Genomic DNA, 22,501 nt, shown 5'->3' with positions numbered 1-22,501 from the left:
GCCATACATCGACACGAACCAGCCATGGGTTAAAGTTTTATAGTATCTGGTCTTATATTTAGTTCTTTAATCCACTTTGAATTTATTTTTGTGTATGGTGTTAAAGAATGTTCTAGTTTCATTTTTTTATATGTAGCTGTCCAGTTCTCTCAGCATCACTTATTGAAGAGACTGCCTTTTCTCCATTGCCTTGTTTACCATAGATTAATTGACCATAGGTGTGTATTTTTGGGCTTATTATTCTGTTCCATTAATCTATATTTCTGTTTTTGTGCCAGTGCCATATTGTTTGGTACTAATTTCTATGTCTGTCAACTATTGCTGCCAAATAAACAACCCTAGAACTTAGGAGTATAACATAATTCTTATTTTTCACTTATGTTTTTGCATGTTGACTGGGACTCAAGTGATGCAGGCTGTGTTTGGCTGGGTTTGGTTACAACCTGCAGATTACAACAGGTTCTTCTTCAAATGTCTCTCATCATTTTTGGACCAGCTACTAAATAAGTCATATTCTTTTTATGGCAAAAGACTAAACACAACCATATTAGCACACAACAAGTTTCTGCATGCATCACGTTCCCCACATGTGATTGGCTGAAGTAAGTCACATCTCCATGCTCAATGTCAATGGTGGTGGTAGTGATTCTTAGGTGGGAGGGAGAGTGACTATGTGGTGGACAGTAGCCAAATCATCATGATCATGATCTCTTCCTCAGCGATCAATGCAAAGAGATAGAGGAAAACAACAGAATGGGAAAGACTAGAGATCTCTTCAGGAAAATTAGAGATACCAAGGGAACATTTCATGCAAAGATGGGCTCGATAAAAGGACAGAAATGGTATGGAACTAACAGAAGCAGAAGATATTAAGAAGAGGTGGCAAGAATACACAGAAGAACTGTACAAAAAAGATCTTCACGACCCAGATAATCACGATGGTGTGATCACTCACCTAGAGCCAGACATCCTGGAATGTGAAGTCAAGTGGGCCTTAGGAAGCATCACTGTGAACAAAGCTAGTGGAGGTGATGGAATTCCAGTTGAGCTATTTCAAATCCTGAAAGATGATGCTGTGAAAGTGCTGCACTCAATATGCCAGCAAATTTGGAAAACTCAGCAGTGGCCACAGGACTGGAAAAGGTCAGTTTTCATTCCAATCCCAAAGAAAGGCAATGCCAAAAGAATGCTCAAACTACCACACAATTGCACTCATCTCACACGCTAGGAAAGTAATGCTCAAAATTCTCCAAGCCAGGCTTCAGCAATACGTGAACCGTGAACTTCCAGATGTTCAAGCTGGATCTAGAAAAGGCAGGGGAACCAGAAATCAAATTTTCAACATCCACTGGATCATTGAAAAAGCAAGAGAGTTCCAGAAAAACATGAATTTCTGCATCATTGACTATGCCAAAGCCTTTGACTGTGTGGATCACAATAAACTGTGGAAAATTCTGAAAGAGATGGGAATACCAGACCACCTGACCTACCTCTTGAGAAACCTGTATGCAGGTCAGGAAGCAACAGTTAGAACTGGACATGGAACAACAGACTGGTTCTAAATAGGGAAAGGAGTACGTCAAGGCTGTATATTGTCACCCTGCTTATTTAACTTATATGCAGAGTACATCATGAGAGACGCTGGGCTGGGTGAAGCACAAGCTGGAATCAAGATTGCCGGGAAAAATATCAATAACCTCAGATATGCAGATGACACCACCCTTATGGCAGAAAATGAAGAAGAACTAAAGAGCCTCTTGATGAAAGTAAAAGAGGAGAGTGAAAAAGTTGGCTTCAAGCTCAAAATTCAGAAAACTAAGATCATGGCATCCTGTTGCATCACTTCATGGGAAATAGATGGGGAAACAGTGGAAACAGTGGCTGACTTTATTTTCTTGGGCTCCAAAATCACTGCAGATGGTGATTGCAACCATGAAATTAAAAGACACTTACTCCTTGGAAGGAAAGTTATGACCAACCTAGATAGCATATTAAAAAGCAGAGACATTTCTTTGTCAACAAAGGTCTGTCTAGTCAAGGCTATGGTTTTTCCAGTGGTCATGTATGGATGTGGGAATTGGACTATAAAGAAAGCTGAGCACCGAAGAATTGATGCTTTTGAACTGTGGTATTGGAGAAGACTCTTGAGAGTCCCTTGGACCACAGGGAGATCCAACCAGTCCATCCTAAAGGAGATCAGTCCTGGGTGTTCATTGGAAGGACTGATGTTGAAGCTGAAGCTCCAATACTTTGGCCACCTCATGCGAAGAGCTGACTCATTTGAAGAGACCCTGATGCTGGGAAAGATTGAGGGTGGGAGGAGAGGGGGACGACAGAGGATGAGATGGTTGGATGGCATCACCAACTCAATGGACATGAGTTTGGGTGAACTCTGGGAGTTGGTGACGGACAGGGAGGCCTGGCTTGCTGCAGTTCATGGGGTGGCAAATAGTCGGACACGACTGAGTGACTGAACTGAACTGAACTGAGTCAAATCATCTAATCTACTATACTCTGTCTCCTAGTGATGTACTAAGGCCACAGGTTTAGCTACACTTCTTCCACTTGTCCACTTGTTATCTGAGGGATATATGAGAAGTTTAGATTTAAGTAGCTGCCATTATCCTATGAGAAACTAGAAGTTCTCTGTTTAAATCAACTTATTTTTTTAAACAAAATCTATTAAATAATAATAATATCCATTAACATTTTTCATGTGTTACATATATTTGTCAGATGATTTTTCATATATATTATAATTTTAAGGAAAAAAATTTCCCTATACTACATACAACCTTCTGGTTTATTAGCTAGGGTACATGTATCAGACTTTTGGAAAAATACTGTATTACCCTGTAAAGTTTCCCTAAATCACTGATAAAGGTGTCCTTTGTCCTTTGTCTTTTCCACCAACATAAGAAATCCAGTCCATTGAGTAACAGTATCTTTAACCTAAGGATCTTAATTGTCTGGGTGACAGGTTTGACTTCAGCACTTGGCATGCAATAATAACCAACACACAGCACTCACTATGTCACAGAATTGTTCCTAGTGCTTTACATATTAGCTAATTTAATCATCACAACCGCCCTCTGAAATTGGCACTATTATTATCCCCACTTTACAGATAAGATAACTGAGGCACAGGAAATGTAAGCCATTTGCCCAGAGTCACAGATTTACCTGGTAGCTATTTCCAGATTCAGATCCAAGCAGTATGATTTCAGAATCTACATTCTTTTTTAAAAGTCATTAATTATTTTTAGCTGTGCTGGGTCTTCATTGCTGCCTGTGGGTTTTCTCTAGTTGCGGTGAGTGGAGGCTGCTCTTCCTTGTGGTGCTCAGGCTTCTCATTGTGGTGGCTTCTTTTACTGTGGAGCCCAAGCTCTACGGCCTGCATGTTTCAGTAGTTGCAGCATGCATTCTCAGTAGTTGCAGTGTGGGGGCTTCGTTGCCCTGCAGCATGTGGGATCTTCCAGGACCAGGGATCAAACCTGTGTCCCCTGCATTGGCAGGCAGATTCTTAACCACTGGTCCACCAGGGAAGTCCCCAGAATCCACACTCTTAATGATTCATGTGTTCTACCTCTCATGGTAGGGGCTCAGTACATGTTTATTGGGTGAATGGATGCACAAAATCCACCACATGGTTAAACAGCAAAAAAATACGAAGTTTAGGGCCACTGTATGGCATTTAGATTTATAGGACACCTTATAGCACACTCCACCTCTCTGAAATTTTAGGACCTGTTGTTTGTTTCATAAATGGATGTCAAATAGCCCTGTTCCCCTACCAGCCATTAAAGCAGTACTCTATTTAAAAAAGAACTCAATGTAATGTGCTATTCATTTGGTACTTTGCCTGCAAGCAGACATTAACTCATCACTAGACAGAAATGAACCTTCTTCTGCTCAGGGGTCTGCAGCACTCCTTGCTACAACAGTATCAACTGCCCCTGTGAGAGACTGAAGGGGATCCTGAGAGGGCGAAGAGCTTCAGGCACCATCCTAAGGCACCCTGAGGAAAGATGATCTCTTTTCTTTTTCCTTTCTTCCCCGAGGCAAACATTAACTCAGCTGGCTCCTAGAATTTATTTGTGCTTAAGATAAATTAACTAGAACCAAAGAGCCTTTCCGAGGTGTTGGTACTGGACTAAAGTGCCCTGAAGACAGTAATCCATTTCAATTCCACTATTGCTGCCTTTTGGGGAACATGTTGGAGCCCACGGTGTTTGCCATGGTCTTGGGCCAAGCACCCTGCAGGCTGCTGGAGCTGGAAGATCCTCACACTTTGAGGCTTTGATATAGATTCCTCTGTCGCCCGTACGGAATTGCGAGGGGCACCCAAGCAAGAAAGAGTAATGCGACCTTCCAGGGCTGTGTAAACAATCGTGTCCTCTATGAACTTGGAGCTTGAGTGATGATGCAAATTAGAGCTTTGGCTTATTCTTCAGGGTGAAGTACCCAGACCTTGAGAATACCTCATCATTATTTCTTCATACGTCGTAAGAGTTCTGCCCTGCCCCCTTCTTAATTAAAGAATCCTTGTAATAAAATTTCACTCTGAGCATTCATCTCCTACCCCACACTTCAACTCTGCCCCCTCCCACCTCAGTGGTGGTAAGAATCAAAGGGCATCTCAGGCTGTTGTTTGTTGCTGTTGTTGTTTAGTGGCTAGATCATGTTTAACTCTTTTCAGACCCCCATAGACTGTAGCCTGCCAAGATCCTCTGTCCATGGGATTTTCCAAACAAGAATACTGGAGTAGGTTGCCGTTTCCTTCTCCAGGGGATCTTCCTGACCTAGAGATTGAACTCGAGTCTCCTGGAATGGCAGGCAGATTCTTTACCACTGAACCACCAGGGAAGCCCCATCTCAGGATGACCAAAAGTCAAACAAAGGAATTTACTTAACATTCACTTAATGAGTATTTATTGAGAACCTTCTAGATACTGTGAGAGTATTAGCAGAGCCCTACAGCTTCATGATGGGTCCTGGGACAAAAAAGGAAAACCTGGATTTCATTTCGGGTCCAACTCTGTGATCTGGAATGATCAACCTCTGGGTTGCTTAATCTGTAGGTTTGGGGTCACAATGGAGCTTTTAAAAGAAATACTTTATGTATGATATGTCCCTTAGTGTTCCCTTTAATAAGAGCTCAAAAATGTTGGTACTACTCCAACATTTTGGTATTACTACAATAATACATTTGGTAGTACTCCTTTCCTCCCTCTCCCCAGGAACAGAGGAAATGAAGATAACTAGTGTACAGTCTTTCTTCTTGAGAGGCTCATAGTTCAGTGGGGGGAATAGTTTTACAGAGATAAACTCTAATAAAATGTCTACGGAGGATGAATAACGTGCCCTGGGAGTCCAGAGGAGGAAGGAACTTATTTTCTAGCAAAATGAAAGCTGGAGAGGTTTTAAAAGGTAGGAAAACTCAGCTTCCTTATTTTACAGGTGAGAAAATTCAGGCCCAGAGAGGTCATGTGACTTGTTCAAGGTCATGGTGCATTCGTGGCAGAAAAAAATAAGCGTTACTCGCTCAGTTACATCCAACTCTTTGTGACCCAATGGACTGCAGCCCACCAAGGTCCTCTGTCCATGGGATTTCCCAGGCAAGAATACTGGAGTGGGTTGCCATTTCCTTCTCCAGGGGATCTTCCCAACCCAAGGAATGAACCTGGATCTCCTGCATTGCAGGCAGATTCTTTAGCATCTGAGCCACTGTGGCAGAAACTGAGAGTAAAACTTAGGACTCCAAATCCCCAGCTTAGAGCTTATGTCACACAGACTATGAGGCAGTCACTGACACAGGAAAGATTTCTTACGAAACAAAAGCAGAAGGCTGGATTTTGAGTAGAAGGATCTAGAAGCTGAAAAAGGGCTCTAGAAGAAAGAAAGCCAGAACTTCATCTCATGCTGGATGGAGCCCCTGCCTGCTCTGTAATTGGGAACTTGAGTACTGTTCAAGCTCTGATGATCCCCACACCCTCTCAGAAAGTAGGTATGTTGTCCCAGAAGCCAGACCTGAGAGTGAATTCTGCAGGACAGCTCATTCTAAGGGAGGGCACAGTAGGGAAAGAGAACTAGGAGGAGAAGGAGGTTTGTCCTTGATGTAGGAACCACCATGAAGGGCCTCAAGAACCTTGGTGTAGAACAGGAGCCTGCAACTGAAACTAAACCTATTTAAATCTGGAGCGAGAGGTTCATTTCATCTAGACCCAGGTTACGCTTTTGGATTATGCTGATGTTTAATGAATGTAATTTAAAAAATTAAATTAAATCAAATATTAAGTTAACTTAAAATTAAATTTAAAAATAAATTGTAAATGATTAGATTTAAATTAATTAAAATTAATTTTTTAAATGAAATTTTAAAAATTTACATATTTTTTCAAGCATTTAGAATTATCTTCAGAGACTCTGACCAGAAACATAAAGCTCACCTTCTGCTCCTTCCTGCCTCCCCCACTGGAGGAAGGGGTCGATGTGTGTGTTCACATTGTTCCCAGTGGCTTTGGGATTAGCCTGAGATATTAAAGACCAGTTCACCTAAATCCTTCCTAGCCCACCAATGTTTTAATTGCATTGCGTGCTTTAAACTCTAGAGCAAAAGGAAAAAATCATCCTAACGACCAGGGTGCTGGAAAAAGAAATAGAATCATCCCCACCTTACAGTTCATGTCCTACATTTGGTTCCAGTATGAGGCCATATTTACACTTCAGGTGTTCTAAGGAGGATGTGGTCTTCGTTTTTTACTTAGTAGGGGAAAAAAAGATCAGAATTGAGTTGAGCCTCAAAGCACAATTCCACAGACAGAGGAGCCTGGCAGGCTACATTCCATGGGGTAGAAAAGAGTTGGACACGACTGAGCAACCAACACTTGCACTTTTCGAAGTAGCAATAAAACAAAGCTGTATTCCCTGGCAGCTTAAGTTCCTGGTGGGAGGTGGCAATCTTAGGGAGTCGCCACTCCCCGTGACTTCTTTCACTCTGTCTTCCTTCCCCATACCAAATGGAGCAGAGGCTCTTGTCAGGATGGGGTGCTTTTTTTTTCTAAGACTTCCTTCTTCTTAAGACCAGGTCAGACTCTAATTGTTATTATTGGTGAGTCTATTTATCTTATTTAAAAACTCAGTGTATAATAGCAGAAATAAAATTATTTCTCTGGCTAGATTTTGCTGACCCTTAGAAGACTGTCTCATTTTGGGTCTATTTTAAATCAAAACATATTCATTTAATGAGTCTTGGCTACAGTATTAACATGATAGCAGGTTTCCTGATGGGGGGTAGGGGGAGACTGGTCCACTGAAGAGAAGCATTCTTTCAGATTTTAGTCCAAAGCTGGTGTCAGATGGCTGTTCATCTGGTGGCCCCGGGTGTGGACACGGTGACGTGCTCTCACACCCAGCTCCAAAGCTAAGTTGCACTCATATGGAAACTGACAGCCCTTTGTCACCCCAAATTGGCCATGTCCAGGGCTTCATGCTTGTGGGAATAAAATCTAAAACCAGAGTTGTAGAACTCAGCTCATAGCAGCTGTTTTCTGGGCTTGGGATTCAAAGAATGATAATTCAAATGTGCATTGTCAGTAGTTGCTCCATGCAAAGGAAAAAAAAAAATCCCAGAAAATTTCATCTATTCCCAAGATGACTGATCCATTGAAAGTGGGGCCTCCCGAATTCCCAAGATTATAGGTAATAGGGTGTGCCCTAGCTGTACAGTTTATGAGAAGAACATCATTTTAATTTGCATTGGCCTTGTCCTTGCTCTTGTAGTCTAATACCTGGGCAGCATGATAAGGAGCGAGGGAACTAAATTTTCAAATATTAACAGTTATTCAAGGGAACTGCATTTTCTGACGCTGCACTTGACACATGCTTTCCAGAAAGCTTGCCTGTGGCTGACAGCCTTCTTGGCACATTCCTGCTGAAGTCTTTTGGTGATGAAGAGCAGGGCTGACACATGGCCAGATTCCAGACAGGCCAGTGAACTGGGAGAGATGGAGGCCTCAGAAGGGCATCGGCTGATGAATATATCTGATCTAGGGAAGGGAAGGTGCAGCAAAAGAGTCATCCAGTAGAAGTAGATTGAAAGAGCTTTGAAAAATTCATTTTCCTTTATTTAAAAAAATTTTTTGCTTTTCTTTTTTTTTAACTTTTTATTTTGCATTGGGGTATGAATGATAGTGTGCTGGTTTTAGGTGTATAGCACAGTGATTCAGATATATATATATATTTATTATATATGTATTTTCAGATTATTTTCCATTTTAGATTATTACAAGATATTGAATAGAGTTCCCTGTGCTCTATGGTAGATCTCTGTGGCTTATTTATTTTATGTATAGTTGTTTTATATTTTATAATATTTTAATATTAAAAATTAAAATATTTATTTATTTTTATTTATATATAGTTATTATTTATTTCATGTATAGTTGTGTGCATCTCATACTCTTCTAATTTATACCTTCCTGCTCCCCTTCCCCTTTGGTAACCATAAGTTTGTTTTCTATATTTGTGAGTCTGTTTCTGTTTTGTAAATAAGTTCATTTGTATTATATTTTAGATTCCACATGTAAGTGATATCTTATGATATTTATCTTTCTCTGTCTAAGTCAGACTTCATTTAGTATGATCATCTTGAGGTTCATCTATGTTGCTACAAATGGCATTATTTCATTCTTTTTATGGCCAAGTAATATTCCATTATATATATTGCTTCCCTTGTGGCTCAGGCAGTAATCTGCCTGCAATGCAAGAGACCCTGGTTTGATCCCTGGGTCAGGAAGATCCTCTGGAGAAGGTAATGGCAACTCACTCCAGTACTCTTGTCTGGAGAATCCCATGGACAGAGGAGCCTGGCGGGCTACAGTCCATGGGGTTGCAAGAGTTGGATGTTACTTAGCGACTAAACCACCACATATACATATCGCATCTTCTTCATCCATTCATTTATCAATGGACTTGTAGATTGCTTCCACAATATGGCTATTGGAAATAGTGCTGCAGTGAACACTGGGGTGTATATATCTTTTTGAATCTTTTTTGGATATATGCCCAGAAGTAGGATTGCTGATCATATGGTAACTCTATTTTTAGTTTTTTTAAGTACCCTCCATACTGTTCTCCACAGTGGCTGCACCAGTTTACATTTTCACCAATAGCATAGGAGGGTTCCCTTTGAAGAATTCTGAAATAAGGATACGGGATGATGCCAGTCACCTCCACATTTCCCAATAGAAACCCACTTAATTCAAAGAACTGGGCTTATTAGGAAATATTAAGAACCAGCCTCCTAGATATGAAGCACTTTTCTGTGTATAATATGATAGAAACCACTGTTAATTTCCCAGCAAATGCTGCATAATAAAATTTTAGCTGAGAGGTAATTATTCAGCCAAGGACTTGTTTCGGGTTCCTTTTGGAACTAGGCATGGCCACGTGACAAGCTCCCTCTCTACTGTGAGCAGAAGTGACGTGAGCTCTTTTCAGATCTGGCTGTACACCTTGTTCATGAGCTCCTGCCTACCATCACACCACCCTGATGGGTAACAATAACTAGGGATCCCCAGTAAACTTTGGGAGCCATGAGTTGGAGATGATAGAGCCACCATCTATCTGGATCCCTTAAATAGTCCTTGGAGCACAATGCTCCCCAACTTCCTGCTCTAGGTCATAAGATGAAAAAGAAAAAAACCTTCCATTATTTTTGGGCTGTTGCATTTTGGGGTCCACCCATTGTAGAAATTTAGAGCTCACTGTCTTATTCCATTTAGGCTGTTGCAGTGTGACACTGGAAGATCTGAGGCTCATGGGGGAGGAGAGGGTTGGATGTAGGAACTGAAAAGGCTGGTGGGTATGAGATAGGATAGCTCATGCTTTAAGGAACATCTGCGTTTATGTTGGAGAAGGAAATGACGATCTACTCCAATATCCTTGCCCAGAAAATCTCACGGACAGGAGAGCCTGGTGGGCTACAGTCTGCAAAAGAGTTGGACACAACTTAGCAACTAAACAACAACAACATTTATGTTATCTGATTATTTTTTCAGAAGTGAGGATGAAAAGAGTAAAGGAGAGTGAAGATGAAGGGAAAAATAGAACTGTGAGAGGTAATGATCTTGAAGTCTGATGTTGAACCAGTTCTGATGCTGAACCAGAGAAAATTGTACCAGGCTCCATTTTCACAGATGAACTAAATAAAAGGCTGGTTAAGAGGCTTCGAGATTACTTCTATTCCAATCACCACTGGAAAATACACGTGGGTCTCCCTCCAATTAGATGCCTGCTACCTGGATATAGCTCAGTCGGTAAAGAATCTGTCTGCAATTCAGGAGACCCTGGTTGGATTTCCGAGTTGGGAAGATCCGCTGGAGAAGGAAATGACAACCCACTCCAGTATTCTTGCCTGGAGAATCTTATGGACAGAGGAACCTGGCAGGATATAGTCCATGGGATCGCAAGAGTCTTAGCGAATTGACTTAGTGACTAAACCACCACCATCACCACCACCCAGATATCCAAGTTTTGCTGGGGAGAAACTTTGGCTCTAAAAAGTCAGATCTTTTTAGAGCTGGTTCCATAAACCACAAGCACAGGCCACACACAGAGCTCTCCTCTGGGCCTCTTAGATTGCGTCAGATCCTAGGTTTATTGACACCATCACCTCCACCCAGCAACTCTACAAGTTGCTAATCTCCCAAAACAAAGGGCTTGCAGGAAAAAAGTGGCAGAGAGATGGCAATGGACCAGGACCTAAGGGCAAATGCTGGAGGAGGTGCTGTAATAGCATCCTTTGTGAGTCTATGCCTTTGAGTTAGGGCTGTGGGTGTGGTTAGGTAAAGACAACTCATAGTTATTGGCTTTGCTGGTGTTGTTGTTGAGTTGCTCAGTTGTGTCCAACTCTTTGCGACCCCATCAGCTACAGCATGCCAGGCTTCCCTGTCCTTCACCATCTCCCAGAGTTTGCTCAAACTCATGTCCATTGAGTCGGTGATGCCATCCAAATATCTCATCTTTTGTTGCCCCCTTCTCCTCCTCTCTTCTAGCTTTCCCAGCATCAGGGTCTTTTCCAATGAGTCAGCTCTTCACATCAGGTGACCAAAGTATTGGAGCTTCAGCTTCAGCATTGGTCCTTCCAATGAATATTCAGGGTTGATTTCCTTTAGGATTGACTGGTTTGATCTCCTTGCTGTCCAAGGGACTCTCAAGAGTCTTCTCCCAAGTTACTGGGTTGGGAGAGGGTAAGTCACAGCCCCCGGTGGCACTAGTGGTAAAGAACCCAACTGCTAATGCAGGAAACATAAGAGACATAGGTTTGATCCCTGGGTTGGGAAGATCGCTTAGAGGAGGGCATGGCAACCCACTCTAGCATTCTTGCCTGGAGAATCCCATGGACAGAGAAGCCTGGCAGGCTACAGTCCATAGGGCTGGAAGGAGTTGGCCATGAATGAAGCAACTTAGCACGCACTCAAGTCACAGCCCAAGTCCAGATCTGGGTCTTAGGACTTGGGAAGGCCCTTCACTCCCTTTTTTATGATACCAGCAAGATTATTTTTATATAGATAAGATTATTCTAAAATTCACAAGGAAAGGCAAAGGAACTATAATAGTCAAAGCAATTTTTCAAAAATGGTATAGCTACTTTGAATATTGAATTATTCACTTGGCTGCTTCGGGTCTTAGTTGCAACACACAGGACCTTCCATGGTGGCCCACAGGTTCTACAGTTGTGGCACAAGGGTTCCGGAGTGTGTGGGTTCTGTAGTTGGTGACACATAGGCTGTCTAGCTGAGGTGCATGGACTTATTGCTTGCAGTGCTCAGGCTTATTTGCCCTGAGGTGTGGGATCTTAGTTCCCTGACCAGGGATCGAACCCACGTCCCCTGCATTGCAAGGCAGATTCTTAACCCCTGGACTACCAGGGAAGCCCCAGGAGGACCCTCTTTTGCAGCAGAGAAAGTCTCCATGTTCCTGGCTGGAAGCTCTCCTAGGCGCACATCTTTCCCTTTGCAATCCTTCCACCAGGCTGGCCTTCCGGAGGATGCCTTCCAGACCGGGGTACCCTTGTCAAGGACAGCAGGAAGGGGGGGGCTCTGGTGCTTTTGGGACCTCACTGCTGGCTCCAGTCATCTCTCCCAGCCCTGCCCTTTCCTTTGAAGGGATGCAGTTGACAATGGGCCTATTAGAGCCCTAATTGAATCGTTAACACACCAGCCATTAGCAGCTGCTAATGAGGGAATCCAGGGGATTACAGCATCAATTATCAAGTTTGACTTCTGAATGTGGCTCTGCCAACAGCGGGCTCTTGTGAGCGTCTTTAGAAAAATGTGACAGAGCCAGGGAGGAGAGGCACATGCTCGTGGTATGGCTATGCCCCAAAGATGCTCTTACAGGGCCTGCTCTACGTGGCTGCACATCACAAGTCCTGAGGCAGCTGGTGCACTGAAGACAGGAGAGTGTCCCACATACAGGCCCACATGCCTCTCTCCCAGAGCTCTGCAGCCTCCTTAAAATGCAATTGCTTCTTTGCCCCTACAGCTGTTTTTTCTGTAAGTATTGTCACTCATCAATGGTCTTCTTTAATGCCTTCAGCCAAAGTGAAAGTGTTAGTCACTCAGTCATGTTCAACTCTTTGCTACCCCATGGACTATAGCCTGCCAGGCTCCTGTCCACGGAATTCTCCAGGCAAGAATACTGGACTGGGTTGTCGTTCCCTTCTCCATGGGATCTTCCCAACCCAGGGATTGAACCCAGGTCTCCTGCATTGCAGGCAGATTCTTTATCATCTGAGCCACCTGGGAAGACTTTCAGCCAAAATCATTCCCAATTTCCCATCAACCCCATCCATCCTATCAGTCCCTGAGCCCTTGGAATTCCAGCTTGTAAATATCTCTTGATTCCTCTTCCTTCTTCATTTCCCTCCCTATTACTTCAGTTCAAGCGCTTATCATCACCATAGAAATGGTCATCTAGAGAAATTGTTCTCTCCATCTCCAGTTCATCTCCTTCTCCCTGTCCAAATCATTCTCTTTCTAAAAAGTAAATTTGATTGTCCCTCCTCAAAACCCTGCAGGGACCCTTTCAGCTTACAGGAGAAAGTGTAATTCCTCAACGGAGCATCACAGGACCTCCATGATCTTGGATCCTTACATCTCACTCTCATATTCCCTTATTCCCTGCTTTTCAAATCTAGCTGGAGCCACAGTGCCCTGCCTACCCTTTCCCAAAGTACCAAAATGTTGGACCATCAGCTTACTTTGCCCATGCAGATATGTCTTTCTGGAGTGCCTTCCCCACTGGGGAGCTTGTACCTGTCTATTAAGTCTTATAAATGAAGTTTTTCTAACTCACTCTTTCTTTCCTGGCAGTCCTGTATATATTTTTCTCATTGTACCTAATCATACTAGAATTATAATTATTTACTTGTCTCCTCTGTTGGACTATGAGATCATTAAGTGCATCAGCTTCAGTATTTCCTTCTGGAAGCGCATGTGTCTGACACACCAAAGACGTTCAGTGTGCTACCATCACTACAGTGTGTGCTTGACCAGTGGGTTAGAACAATGATAATGCTTCTCCCAGTTCCTTTCATGGACTTATATTGACATGCATTTTATTGTTCTATGTGGGACTGTTAGTTGTTCAGAGTTTAATTGTTTTGAACCCAAAGAGAAACGTTTTAGTTGTCAGAAATACCACCCCGCCTCTACCCCAAGAGCTCAGTGCACAGCCTTTGGATCCATGAATGCTTAGGGAAATGAACTAAAATCTGTAAGTGTTAACTGAGCCACTTGTTCTACTGAGGCTCTAGAAGGAAGTGCTTGGGGAAAATGTCAGGCTGAAATAACCATATGGGAAAAGAATCTGAAAAAAAATGGATATATGTATATGCATAACTGAGTTATTTTGCTGTACACCTGAAATAACAAAGCATTGTAAATCAAATATATTATAAAATAAAATTGAAATTGAAAGAAATTTAAAAAGCCCATGGGGGGAATAAACTAGAAGTTGAGGATTAACAGATACACATTAGTATATATAAAATAGATAACCGAATACCTACTCTATAACATGAAACTATATTCAATATTTTGTAATAACCAAGAATGGAAAAAAATCTGAAAAGGAATATATATATGTGTGTGTATATAAACATCTATGTTTGTGTATAACTGAATCATTTTGCTGTACACCTGAAATTAACACAATATTGTAAATCAACTTTTGTTTCAATAAAACAAACAAAAAAACCCCAAACTGTCACAACAGCCTCAGATTGTGTGTAGCCCTGTGTCCAACCTACATATGAGAAAACCAAATTCCATGGAAAGAAGCAAGAGGCAGAGCCAGGCTCACACCAAAGTGCCTGCTGCCAGGGCTCCAGGCTCCCACCCGCAGTGACTCCTGCCTGGTAGCCGTATGTGGTTAATATAAATCAATCTCTCCATCTGGGAGGGATGCTCTTTCTGTTTCCTCCCATCCCTTCCATCTGTTAATGCTTTGCAATCCCATGGGTTGTCCACACATCAAAGCCTGTGAAATTGGACAAAATGAGATAACAATGCAGAGGCTAAACTCCTGCCCAAAGCTGTAGCCTTGTTGCAGCCCGGAACACTCTCTGGGAACTTTCTATTTTTTTAATTTTATTTTTCTCATTAGATATCTATTTTATACATGTTAGTGTATATATGTCAATCCCAATATCCCAATTCACCCCACCACCCCTTCCCCCTCTTGGTGGGACTTTTTAAACTGTCCCAAAATGAGGACATTTAAGCTCTATGAGAGAAGAAAATTGTTCAGCATGGTCTTCCTGTTATCCAGAAAGATGGCTTGCACACAGTAGGCACTTAATAAACATTTATGGAAAACTGCAAATGGTAGAAACAGGAGCATTTCAGCTGAGTTTAGAAGGCCACGCCCATTCTTCTTCTGCTGTTGACTTGTACAGGAACACTTACGTGTTACTGAGCCGCTTTGTGTACACTCAGCCCTGTTCTTCATCTGTCTCCTCCATCAGCCTGGAGTGGAAATCCATAACACAGCTTGCATGATCTGCAGAGTCAGAGGCTACAGGCTGCCCACTTCCTGGAGAGCCTCTTCACCCCTCAGTTCAGTTCAGTTCAGTTCAGTCGCTCAGTCGTGTCCGACTCACTGCGATCCCATGAATCGCAGCACACCAGTTCACTGAAAAGCAAAATTTCGAAACAGGCTTGGGACTAGGGTGAGGAGAGAGAGGCACCCGGATGCAAAATTCAAAGAGATATTAGCTCTCAATCCGACCACGTGGTCTCACTCACCTTCTTATATAGGTCTCGCGCTAAAGAAACTCATTCTGTCAGCTTTATAAATGAGGGGTCTGTGTGTGAGTGTGTGAAGTTGTTTCAGTCATGTTGGACTCTTTGTAACCCTGTGGACTGTAGCCCACCAGGCTTCTCTGTCCGTGGGATTTTCCAGGCAAGAATACTGGAGTGGGTTGCCATGCTCTCCTCCAGAGGATCTTCCTGACCGAGGGGTTGAATCCATATCTTTTATGTCTCCTGAATTAGTAGGCACGTTCTTAGCACCACCTGGGAAGCCCAAACAGGGGTCTAACTGCCTGTAAAAAAAAAAAAAATCTATAGAAAGGGCAGAGGAACCAGAGATTAAATTGCCAACATCCACTGGATCATCGAAAAAGAGAGTTCCAGGAAAACATCTATTTCTGCTTTATTGACTATGCCAAAGCCTTTGACTGTGTGGATCACAATAAACTGTGGAAAATTCTGAAAGAGATGGGAATACCAGACCACCTGACCTGCCTCTTGAGAAACCTGTATGCAGGTCAGGAAGCAACAGTTAGAACTGGACATGGAACAATAGACTAGTTCCAAATAGGAAAAAGAGTACGTCAAGGCTGTATATTGTCACCCTGCTTATTTAACTTCTATGCAGAGTACATCATGAGAAACGCTGGGCTGGATGAAGCACAAGCTGGAATGAAGATTGCTGGGAGAAATATCAATAACCTCAGATATGCAAATGACACCACCCTTATGGCAGAAAATGAAGAAGAACTAAAGAGCCTCTTGACGAAAGTGAAAGAGGAGAGTGAAAAGGCTGGCTTCAAGCTCAACATTCAGAAAACTAAGATCATGGCATCTGGTCCCATCACTTTATGGGAAATAGACGGGAAAACAGTGGAAACAGTGGCTGACTTTATTTTTGGGGTCTCCAAAATCACTGCAGATGGTGATTGCAGCCATGAAATTAAAAGATGCTTACTCCTTGGAAGAAAAGTTATGACCAACCTAGATAGGGTATTGAAAAGCAGAGACATTACTTTGTCAACAAAGGTCCATCTAGTCAAGGCTATGGTTTTTCCAGTAGTCATGTATGGATGTGAGAGTTGGAGAGTGAAGAAAGCTGAGCGCCGAAGAATTGATGCTTTTGAACTGTGGTGTTGGAGAAGACTCTTGAGAGTCCCTTGGACTGCAAGGAGATCCAACCAGTCCATCCTAAAGGGAATCAGTCCTGGGTGTTCATTGGAAGGACTGATGTTGAAGCTGAAACTCCAATACTTTGGCCACCTGATGTGAAGAGCTGACTCATTTGAAAAGACCCTGATTCTGGGAAGGATGGAGGGCAGGAGGAGAAGGGGATGACAGAGGATGAGATGGTTGGATGGCATCACTGACTCAATGGATATGGGTCTAGGTGGACTCTGGGAGTTGGTGATGGACAGGGAGCCCTGGCTTGCTGTGGTTTATGGGGTGGCAAATAGTCGGACACGACTGAGCGACTGAAGTGAACTGAATATATATATATATATATACATATATTTGTATATATAAACTTTCTCCTAAAATGTATTACATTAAATCATATATGTTTGACCTCATCCTGGGTGAGTTTTTATTTTTGAAATTGGAGGATAATTGTTTTACAGTGTTCTGTTAGTTTCTGCTGTACAACTCACCCTGGGTGAGTTTATTTAGTTTTTGAAATGGAAGAAACAAAGTCCATATACTGATATTTAAATCATGCCATGTGGATCCCAATCTTTCTTTTAAGTCAAATTTTGACTGAGATTATCATAGCTGCATATACATGCAGCTTCCAGGTGGTGACTAGCACAGGTAAAGAACCTGCCTGCCATTGTAGGAGACATAAAAAATTTGGGTTCAATGCCTGGGTCAGGAAGATCCCCCAGTGGAGGAAATGGCAACCCACTTCATTATTCTTACCTGGAAAATTCCATGGACAGAGAAGCCTAGTGTGCTACAGTCCATGGGGCCACAAAGAGTCAGACATGACCGAAGCAACTTAGCACGCATGCATGCCACTGAATGTTTAGTCAGTCTACTGGCTAGCATTCAGGATTGAAAAAAATTGAAATGGATTTATGAAAAAATACAGAGAAACCCTATGTCCTTTATTCAGTTTTCCCGAACAGTAACATCTTGTAAAACTATAGTACAATATCACATTTGAAATATTGACATTGGTACAATCCACAGGTTTTGCTCAGATTTTTTTCATTTTACTTGTCCTCATTTTTGTGTGTGTATTTAGTTCCATTTGATTGTGTGTGTAGGTTATTTATCCACCTCCGTGGTAGGATGGTGAGCATATTCATCAACACAAGGATGCCTCTGCTTTCCTTCTGTACCCACACCCTCCACCCTAACCCCACCCCCCTCCATATACAGTTCCATGACTTTCCATGGTCTTTCATAATTTGAAAGCTACAAGTATTTCATTCTATGACTTTACTATATTTACCCAATCATTGAGAGTTGAACATTTTTTAGATGTATCTTTTCATTGTTGTTTGTTTGTTTCACTCTTCTGGGAACCACTTCACTTAACCTTTTTGCACATCCAGATTTATTTTCCTAGGATAAGCTTGAGAAATCTATCCTTCATCTTCTAAATTCTTAATTTGATCACTCAGAGCTGACTTCGTGTTCCTTCTGCTCCGAAGGAAACAAAGCGCTCTTCAAAACATTAAGTTCTTGAACAGTGGACAGAGCCTGGCCAGGACTAGGATTTTCAAAAGCATGTGCTTAATTTCCCTAAGGCAGTTTCAAAAGAGAAATTGTAATAACATTTGGGAGAAATGAGAATGTTATTAAAATAGGTGCAGGTCACCGATTTGAAGACAGCAATTATCTGGAGGTGCAAGTTCAGGTTTTCAAACACCTTGCCTAGGAGCCTCTTCTCATATGATGGGGCAAAGGTAAAGAGAGAAGGTCAAGGGAGTGGATGAGGCAGGATATTAGCCAAAGATGATAAAGAAGGAGGAGGCTTGTCTGAAGACCCTGAGACACACAGCTCCCCTTGACAGATGAAGAATGACCCTGGATGGGAAAAGTTTGCCTGCACAGGACACAGCCCGGTGGAGGGAAAGATAGACAGGTGGATAGTCTGAAAATGAAACCAGGTCAGGTGTGGCCAGAACCTGGATCAGGGACACAGGATGGGAATGAAAGCATCTGCAGCAGTTCCCAACTTTTTGGCCCCAGGGACCAGTTTTAGAAGACAATTTTTCCATGGATGCCTGGGAGGGGAATGGTTTGAGGATGATTCAAGCATATTACATTTATTGTGCACTTTACTTCTAATCTAATGCCACTGCTGATTTGACAGGAGGCACCCATCCATGGCACGGAGGTTGGGGACGCCTGATTTAGAGGATATTGTTGAAAGAATTAGAGGAGGAAAAACCACTCAGAATGAGAAAACTTGACCCACCCAGAGGAGGAAGGGAAGTATTCATTGGCGGGAAAGAGACAAAAGGAACTGGATCTTGCTCTCTTCTGGGGCGTGGGTGGCCAAAGCCTGTGGGTCCTACACAAACTACCTGCCAGGCAACAAGGTCTATGGAGAGAAGCTGCGAGTCCCTGTGGAGGCTCCGCCCCTCTGGACCAATGGGCGGAGTCACTGGGCGCAGAGACTTCCTTCCTTTGCTTGCTTGGGCAGTGTTGTCCTAAGACCTGGGCAACTAGCCCCTGTCCTTGGTTCTGTAGTCCCCAGAGTCCCAAGTTAGCCCTTCTCTTGTTCTGTCTCTTTCACCCATCTCCACTTCCTGAGTGAGGGATTAGCCAGGCTAAAGGGTGTACATAGCCAGAGGCCACCTCCACTGCCATAACCTAGACCACCATGTGCTGTCATGCTTTACACCTGAATCCCAGAATTCCCTGCCCAGATGGTCTCAGGCCCATGCTTGGGCTTCTGTAAGCCTCTTTTCAGGCTCTGTGCTGTGTGGGTGACCCATGCTTACAGGTATGCCCCCTGTGCCCATGGACCTGCACAATGGGTATCGGTGTTGAACCTGGGGTAGGAGAAAAAAGGGGTGCAGGTGAGTCCTTGGAGCAACTTGAACTAAACTGCACCTCGCCTCTTCCTGATGCCTGGAAATGCTTCTGATCTTACTTTGGTTTTCTGTTTGAAACGGAGATTGCTTCATCTGTCAGTTTGTCAGGCTCCCAAGTAATAACCCTTCCAGAATTCCAGCGGCCTCCCTCACCCTACAGTTTTCACTGCTGACCATTCTGACATCCCAGTGTGTTGGGCAAAGCACTCCACCCTTCCCACCTCGGTGTCCTGGCAAATGAAGCAAAGTGTAAATGCAGAGGGTTAGGGGAAGACTTAAAGGGAGGAAGAGGTCTCACTAGGGCAGTGTTCCATCTTATGTCATCATGATACTCACAGAAGGCGCTTGTTAAAAATCTTAATTTCTGGGTGCTATGCCTGGAGAGTCTAATTCTCTTGGGCTTGGGGGAGACTCGGGAACAGTGGTTGAAAGCTGGAGTCCCCTGGGGAGCTTTAAAAAGTTCAATGGCCTGGCTCCCAACTCTAGAAATTCTGGCTCAATTGGTCTGGGGTGTGGCTTAGGCATCAGGGTTTTTTTTGTTTTGTTTTGTTTTGTTTTTTCAGTGCCCTGGGTGGTTCGAAAGTACAGAGAAGCACTACTCAAGCCTCAAGCGACTCTTCTGACCAGGCCAGGGTGGAAATTCTGCTGGTGGTCCTATAAAATACCACAGGGAAGAAAAGAGTTACAGGATAGATTTTCTACACCTAGGAGGTCTTGTTTTGTTTGTTTTCAGAAGCAGCTGGCGAGCTCTTTTGTCTTCTGCCTCTTCCTCTCCAAGTTGTTTCCTTAATACAGTAAGAGAATTGTTACAGGGATTGAAAACTGTAGGGGTGCCCCTCCCACCAGCCTCCCCCACCCCTCCAGTAGAACCCTCCCTTTCCAGTGCACTAGTGGTGACTCATTTCCCGCAAGAAGTAGATGGAGTAGGTTACCCAGAGTCCTAACCTGGTAAATTTCAGGCTTTTGTTGTTGTTTAGTTGCTCAGTCGTGTCTGACTGTTTGTGGCCCCATGACTGTAGCCCACCAGGCTTCTCTGTCAATGGGATTTCAAGGCAAGAATATGGGAGTGGGTTGCCATTTCCTTCTTCAAAATTTCAGGTAATTTTTTTTATCCCCTGAGGTACATGATTCCCTTCATTTCTTTACTATTATTTCTTTATTTTTTGACCATGCCCAACGGCATATGGGATCTTAGTTCCCTGACCAGGAATTGAACCTGAGACCCCTGCATTGGAAGCTTGGAGTCTTAATCACTGGGCCACCAGGGGAGTCCCATCTCTTTCCTATTATTTCACGAACTTTGGCCCATTCTAGCCCATACTTAGGGACTTACATTCCCAACATGTGACTTGGCTAAGAAAGGATATTGCTGAGGATAGGGACTCAAGGCCTTGCGGGAGGGGACTGAGGTTAGCACTGACTGAAGACAGGAAGGATGGCAGAAATATCTGAAAGCTGATGGCAAATGCTGGATTCTAGGCTTTTTATGAGATTTCACTTGCCCTGTTCTCACCATCATTACACCAAGTGGATCAGAGGCCAGTCAGTGGTTAGCCACAGGACCTTCAAGGATAACTCAACACCCATGCATTACAAACTTCTTTTTCCCCTAGAGTGGGCTTCACTGTTGTTCGTGGGGAGTCCACATATGAGGCTGAGGTCTAACATACAACTTGGAGGGAGGGGCACACCTGTGTCAAAAAAGGCACTCGGCCTAAAAGAGAAGAAGAGAAGAAGCAAATGACAGTGTCGTCACCAAATGTCTGCCGTCATCCCTAATTAGCTAGAGGGGCAACGTAGTCTCTAAAGTACAACCTGTGAACTTGATGCCAAAACATAGCCAAAATTCCAACCTTGCTACTGAAGGGTCACTTTGTAGCACTTGGAAAAAGATTCTAAGATTTCATGAATCCAGTCTGGGTCTACAGAGGGCACACCAGAGCAGGACATCTTTCTCTGACAAGGTCATGTTAAGCTGGTCAGTGAGGAACATGTGGACTTCAGTCAGCTGAGTGACAAGGACTCCCATGGTTTTGTTTTGTGGACCAGAAAGAAACACGTGATTGGATACATGCATATATCGACCTGTTGGTAACTAGCTGAACATGAAGGTACGATTTAATGAACGTGGAGAAAAATCATCTGTAGGTGCCTGGTTTGGAAGCCCTCCTTTTGTTCTGTTGCATTCAAGTTTATTACCTATGACTTAACGTGACACAGTGTTAAAGAATTCGCCTGCCAATGCAGGAGATATGAGTTTGATCCCTGGGCTAGGAAGATTCACTGAAGTAGGAAATGGCAACCCACTCCAGTATTCTTGCCTGGGAAGTCCCATGGACAGAGGAGCCTGGGGGACTACAATCCATGATATGGCAAAGAGTTGGATACAACTGAGCACACATGCCATGCCATGCCACAAACAGTCATATATATTTTCAGAAGATAGGGAGCTGAGTAAAACCTCTCTCTGATACACACATACATACAGAGAGATAATTGATAGATGATAGATGGGAAGATTTTTGAAAGTTGGGGTTCAAGAGGGAAATTGGGCAAGATGATATTTACCAAATGCCCCTAATAGCGTGATTGCAAGAGAGAGCATAGCTTAGCAGCATCTCATGTGGGAAGGTTTAGCAATGTGTCCACAGAATCTGCAGTTGCTTTGTGAAGTCTCCTGTAAGGTTGCTTGGATCTTGGACTGTAATAATAGAAGCAGAGAGTCCACAGCTCAGGAGATGATCTTCCACTCTGTACTGTCCTGGTCTAATATCATTAGGAATTTTGCCTTCCATTTTGGACATCATGCTAAGAAGCTGGGACCATTTGAAATGGCAGAGAGAAGCTAACTCTTAATAAAATGACCTGAAACACTCTCAATCAAGGAAGAGAAAAAAAACATAGAGGGGTCATTTCAGGAGTCACATGGAGAGGGCATCGCTGTGTGAAGTTGTCTGAGATTTCTCTGATTTCCTGTGTGTGAGAAAGCTCTGGAGGACTGGCTTAGGGCTCAATGTAAAGTTCTCCAGAGATGGAGAATGCTGGGCTTGAACTAATCCCAACACACAAGGACAGATAAGTCAACATGCAGCTGATGTGGAAACTGTCAGAGGTCTGCCTTGCAGATGG

The sequence above is a fragment of the Giraffa tippelskirchi genome, chromosome 4 (genome assembly GCF_054371585.1).
Source record: "Giraffa tippelskirchi isolate mGirTip1 chromosome 4, T2T-mGirTip1v1.2.pri, whole genome shotgun sequence".
Taxonomy (NCBI): domain Eukaryota; kingdom Metazoa; phylum Chordata; class Mammalia; order Artiodactyla; family Giraffidae; genus Giraffa; species Giraffa tippelskirchi.
This window is presented reverse-complemented; position numbering follows the sequence as displayed.